Here is a 6,951-nt window from a genome sequence, read left to right on the forward strand (position 1 = left end):
GAACAACGGATGGAGTCACTGGATTCCTGGGCTACGACAGGTCGAAAATGGCTGAAGTTTTTGTTCCTTACTCGCGGCAGTCAGTTGTCTGATACACCAGGAGGCACTGTGTGCAAAGACTGTCAACATAAAAAATGTTATGGACACAATTGTTCCATCGTTCAATTATCTTCGCTCGTATTGACTCACGCATCGCCAGTTTCAAGTATTTCTGGCTGATATCGAAGCGGAATACCGGGACGTCCCCTACCACGCCGAAGCAAGATGGCTGAGCAGAGGGAACGTGCTTCATCGGTTTTTCTGATTGAGGGACGAAGTCAATACCTTTTTGGAAATGAAAGGACGTCCAGAAGAATTACTTCGTGATCCTATGTGGATGGCGAATTTGGCTCTTTTGAGTAACCAAACTGGTCAGATAAATACTTTAAACATTTCACTCCAAGGTGAAAAATCACTCTGTTGTTGATTTAGTGCAGACAATTCAAGTATTAAAAAAAAGCTTATTTTGTGGGAAAACAGTGCATTAGCGTTAAAGAAGATGTGGATTTTTCAGATAATATTCAAATAATTTGCGAATTACAAGAAGAGTTGGAAAACAGATTTTTGGAGGTACTTGAGCCTCAACCGGCCTTAAATATATTCGTTCGTCCGTTTTCCCTTCGGGCAGAGGACGTCTCACAATTATTTCGCACGGATGTCGGAGATTTGATGTCTCACCGGATTCCTGATATTCTCGGTACACTCGTGAAATGGTCGTACGAGAAAATTCCTACTTCATCGCTACCTCGGAGACGCTGTGTCCCATCGCTCGTGCGCCAATTATAACACCACTTTCAAACTCACTTAACTTTTGATTAGCAGCACTAACCGATCTCAAAAGTGCGCCAGGCAATTGATGTGTTATGTAGGCGTTGCCTGTATATATCTGTCTTTGAATATGCGTGCCTATACTAGTTTCTTTGTCGCTTCACTGTAAAAGGGATTTTTTGAATTACAGAATTACAAACATAATTTAGAAAACAGTAGACAGAGAAATAAATTTTACACGTTTGTAACTCTGAATTACTGAATATTTGAGAGCAGCTCACCAGTAAACCAGCACACCATATGTTTTGACGAAAGCGTGTAAGCTGTATTGATAATAACGGTCGAGTTTGCATACTTTGGAACCAATTTGTGGCAGGTTGTTCTGCACATATCAACAATGGATGAAAGAGACGGACGTTGCGGCCACTGTTGCAGTGACAGTCTTCTGGGTCTACAAATGATGAAACTGGTGCACTATGTGAAACTTTAGCGTCTTCCCTCGTATTGAGCGTTCAAATAACTCTCGGGAATACTGCCGGGTAACGCTCTCGCTGCTATTTCAACGCGTGAAGAATCCGTCATTTTCAAGAAACAAATTGTACGATATATCGCTCTGCATGCTCACTGAAGTCCTCGACGTGCAGGCTGCACCAACCAGATCAGAAGCCGGCCGCGGTGGCCGAGAGGATCTAGGTGCTTCAGTCCGGAACCACGGGACTGCTACGGTCGTAGGTTCGAATCCTGCCTCGGGCATGGATGTGTGTGATGTCCTTAGGTTAGTTAGGTTTAAGTACTTCTAAGTTCTAGGGGACTGATGACCTAAGATGTTCAGTCCCATAGTGCTCAGAGCCATTTTTGAACCAGATCAAAAGACAGTGTATGCAGAGAGACAGCACAAACCGTAAACAACTAGCGCCATTATACAGCAAAAGATAGACAACGCCAGATGTAGACGATAGTAAAATACGAGTACTATTCAATAGTGTGGGAGCAACTCTGTTTGTTGTTTTTGAACATGGAGAGAAAAGAATTCTAGGCATAATATAAGCGATCCGTCCCTTTATGAGGTCACTTACTGGTTTAATGTGAACAGCTTCATTAACAACATTTTCCCAGTAACTGGATGTGTGTTTCCATAGCCAGTTGGATGACCAGCACAATGGTAATGTTCTGCATTCGAAGATTTTCTGCAGTGAAATTAACTATAAAGAGAAAGCAAACACAGTAGTTTGGTAGGAATTGTTTGAAAATCACTAAACCAAGGATCATTCTTTACCAACGTTCTTGGTTAAATGAACCCCAGATTATTTTTTCCTTATTTTACCTTGGGCACGTGTAATGCGTGCGTAACGTAGTCCGTATCGGCCGGTGAGAGACTGTCATGTACTTCTTCCAGAGATGCTGTTCTATGACCAGTGATGTGCAGCGAGGTACTTCAATAAACCGTTGTCTTGAGTATGTACTGAACACAGTAACCGCTGAGCAGTTGCTATGGCTGCGGCAGTATTTGCGTTGTGTCGAGAGTGTGGGGAAACGTTTTGTTTATGAACGACAGCTTCAGTCTATTCCAGTTCCAAATCTGGATACCACTTTCGCACAACATTCCTGCTACTGCGTTTATAATATAACACAGTTCCAAAAAAAGAGATGTTCCGACTTTCGTCTTTTCTATCGAGTGGATACCGTCTCACTAATTGCTTCGTACCACGTAACTCTAGCAGATGCTAGTAGGGTGTACCTATGGATATTTTTCCAAATCCTAGTCCAGTTCCTTTCCTGTTAATTAATATTCATGGTTTGGCAGTGCATGGATTAGTAGATTGTCGATTTCAGCCATTGTCTTGTTTAAAATTTCTCTTCGACATACAGTGGAATTTTAAATAGTATAATTTTATATAATTCATTACACGTTGTGTAGAATTAGTTTTAGAAGTGTATTGATGTCTCGATGTCGGAAGGCTTGGAGTAGGCTGATAAAGATACGATGCTTCTGGGTGTACTCCTCTTCTTGTTGAGAGATTATTGATGCAGTTTCTCTTGACTCATCCATTGGAGTTGCTGCAAGTCGTCTTCTTAATTCCTCAATTTTGGTTACGTACCGTTGGGAAACTGAAATTTAAGAAACTTAGGCACCGCTTCAGATATTATTGTTAATGAACGAAACGAGTTCTGAAATTTAACTAGTTCCGAGTAGATAATCGCTTCGAAAATTTTGTTTTTACAGATATTTTGTCAAGCAGTTCATGATATTATGGTGCCAATTACTACTCTCTTATAATTGATTACAATTTTTATTTTATAATAACTTGCCCTCTACAAATGTTAGCACAGTGTCCATGGTACTGGCCTCATTTCTGCTGAAACTGCAGTCCATGTGTGCCGTTGCTGTTGGATCTTAACGCATCGGCGAAGATCGCAAACTTCTGTAAACTGTTTTGACTTGATGTCTTTACGCCGGAAGCTGTGGCCGAGTGGTTCTAGGCGCTTCAGTCCGGAACCGCGCTGTTGCTACGGTCGCAGGTTCGAATCCTGCCTCGGTGATGGATGTGTGTGATGTCCTTAGGTTAAGTTGGGTTTAAGTAGTTCTGAGTCTAGGGGACTGATGACCTCAGATGTTATGTCCCATGGTGTTCAGAGAAATTTGAACCATTTTGATGTCCTCACTCCAAGTATTAGCCACAGCACAATGAAGAAGGAAGCATTGGATCTTTATCAGACGCTGTTGACTGAAATGTTTTGGTATTACACATGACTTTGATTTGACGTCTTAAAATGGTTCAGATGGCTCTGAGCACTATGGGACTTAACTGCTGTGGTCATCAAACCCATAGAACTTATAACTACTTAAACATAACTAACCTAAGGACATCACACACATCCATGTCCGAGTCAGGATTCGAACCTGCGACGGTCGCGGTCGCGCGGTTCTGGACTGTAACGCCTAGAACCGCTCGGCCATTTGACGTCTTTCTCAGGCTATTAGTGTGGCTGTGGAAATTCCACAAGGGACAACATTTATTTTAGTCACGACTCAGCGTTGCTCAAAAAGGCGAAATCATGATTGTATGCTCACATAGCACGAGGATCTACGATCTACATTCAAAATGATCCGCATATACTACAAATATATTCTTCCTGCACAAAGGAATAATAAACAATTGCCGCGCTGGGTAGGCGTGTGGTCTAGGGCGTCCTGTCACGGTCCGCGCGACTCACCCCGTCGAAGATTACAGTCCTCCCTCGCGAATGTGTGTGTGTGTGTGTGTGTGTGTGTGTATGTTGTCCGTAGCGTAAGTTAGTTTAAGTTAGATTAAGTAGTGCCTAAGCCTAGGGACCGATGACCTCAGCAGTTTGGTACCATAGGAACTTACCACAAATTGCCAAAAATAAATTATTTTGCTTATGTGCATATACTCCGCATTGCCTGCAGATCCACGCCGGCACGCAGTGTCAATGGCTGCCGAGAAAACTCGCAATTCACAATTATCGCCAGTGCTGATCACTTTGACACTTCGTGACGCGGCAACAATGCACGAAGTGATTCAGGCTGATAATAACTTTTCCTTTTGTTCAAATGTTACAGGCAGATTACTTTTATCCGTCAGTCCAAATAAATTCAAGACTGGGTTAGGGAAAAGTAGAATAAAATGAAGATGGTAGTTTAATGCATCACGTGTCCGACATAGGCTCCCAACACCGCATTCGAGTACAGTGAACAAAACTTTCGTGATAACTGTGTTGTTGTTGTTGTTGTTGTTGTGGTCTTCAGTCTGGTTTCATGCAGCTCTCCATGCTACTCTATCCTGTGCAGGCTTCTTCATCTCCCAGTATCCCCCTGCAACCTAAATCCTTCTCAATCTGCTTAGTGTATTAATTTATTGGTATCCCTCTACAATTTTTACCCTCCCCGCTGCCCCCCAATATTAAACTGGTGATCCCTTGATGCCTCAGAACATGTCCTACCAAGCGATCCCTTCTAGTCAAATTGTGACACAGATTTCCTTTCTCTCCAGTTCTATTCAGTACCTCCACATCAGTTATGTGATCTAACCATCTAATCTTCAGCATTGTTCTTTAGCACCACATTTCGAAAGATTCTATTCTCTTCTTGTCCAAACTATTTATCGTCCATCTTTCACTTCCATACATGGTTACACTCCATACAAATACTTTCAGAAATCACTTCCTGACCCTTAAATCTATACTCGATGTTATTAAATTTCTCTTGTTCAGAAACGCTTTCCTTGCCATTGCCATTGTCCATTTTATATCCTCTCTACTTCGACCATCATTACTTAATTTGCTCCCCAAATAGCAAAACTCATTTACTGCTTTAAGTGTCTCATTTCCTAATCTAATTCCCTCAGCATCACCCGAGTTAGCTCCATCTCATTATGTTCTTTTGGCTTTTGTTGATGTTCATCTTATATCCTCCTTTCAAGACATTGTCCATTCCACTCAACTGCTCTTCCAGGTCTTTTGCTGTCTCTGGCAGAATTGCAATGTCATCGGCGAACCTCAAAGATTATATATCTTCTCCATGGATTTTAATTCCTACTCCGAAGTTTTCTTTTGTTTCCTTTACTGCTCGCTCATAATACAGATTGATAACTGTGAGACTTTGAAAACGCGGCTCTCATTGGCTTGAGTGGCGGTTACAACGGTCATGTTGATCCCTCACGTGAATTTCAGAACTTTATTGTTTTGTGATACGTTCTTTTTGGTAACTAAAATTTACCTCTCGTCACCGGTGATAATCTTTTTCAGAACGTAATTGTGCGCATTTTTCATTTTCCTTAAAGTCGTGGCAGGCGTCCACCCTCCAGTTTGTTGTTTATGTGTATGTTTGGAGAAATGGGAGGAGGCGTGGAAGTTGGGAGATATGGAGAACAAACATTCCACACACGTTTCTCTTCTTCAATACATTTTGGAAAATGCCCTGAACACTTGATGCAGAGATGCTGCTGAATTGCACGCCCACGACACATGCACACCTGTTCTATACTGTTGTTAGTTCAAGCTGCTACCGTCGTTACAACGCTAACGTCACTTGTACGCCAGGAACACAATCAGTCCCGGACATTTTTGGACATACGGTATACGAGGTGCATTCAAGTTCTAAGGCCTCCGATTTTTTTTTCTAACTAACTACTCACTCAAAATCAATGAAACTGGCGTTACTTCTCGACGTAATCGCCCTGCAGACGTACACATTTTTCACAACGCTGACGCCATGATTCCATGGCAGCGGCGAAGGCTTCTTTAGGAGTCTGTTTTGACCACTGGAAAATCGCTGAGGCAATAGCAGCACAGCTGGTGAATGTGCGGCCACGGAGAGTGTCTTTCATTGTTGGAAAAAGCCAAAAGTCACTACGAGCCAGGTCAGGTGAGTAGGGAGCGTGAGGAATCACTTCAAAGTTGTTATCACGAAGAAACTGTTGCGTAACGTTAGCTCGATGTGCGGGTGCGTTGTCTTGCTGAAACAGCATACGCGCAGCCCTTCCCGGACGTTTTTGTTGCAGTGCAGGAAGGAATTTGTTCTTCAAAATATTTTCGTAGGATGCACCTGTTACCGTAGTGCCCTTTGGAACGCAATGGGTAAGGATTACGCCCTCGCTGTCCCAGAACACGGACACCATCTTTTTTTCAGCACTGGCGGTTACCCGAAATGTTTTTGGTGGCGTTGAATCTGTGTGCTTCCATTGAGCTGACTGGCTCTTTGTTTCTGGATTGAAAATGGCATCCACGTCTCATCCATTGTCACAACCGTCGAAAAGAAAGTGCCATTCATGCTGCCGTTGCGCGTCAACATTGCTTGGCAACATGCACACGGGCAGCCGTGTGGTCATCCGTCAGCATTCGTGGCACCCACCTGGATGACACTTTTCGCATTTTCAGGTCGTCATGCAGGATTGTGTGCACAGAACCCACAGAAATGCCAACTCTGGAGGCGATCTGTTCAACAGTCATTCGGCGATCCCCCGAAACAATTCTCTCCACTTTCTCGATGATGTCGTCAGACCGGCTTGTGCGAGCCCGAGTTTGTTTCGGTTTGTTGTAACACGATGTTCTGCCTTCATTAAACTGTCGCACCCACGAACGCACTTTCGACACATCCATAACTCCATCACCACATGTCTCCTT

This window comes from Schistocerca cancellata, chromosome 7, assembly GCF_023864275.1.
Source record: "Schistocerca cancellata isolate TAMUIC-IGC-003103 chromosome 7, iqSchCanc2.1, whole genome shotgun sequence".
Lineage (NCBI taxonomy): Eukaryota > Metazoa > Arthropoda > Insecta > Orthoptera > Acrididae > Schistocerca > Schistocerca cancellata.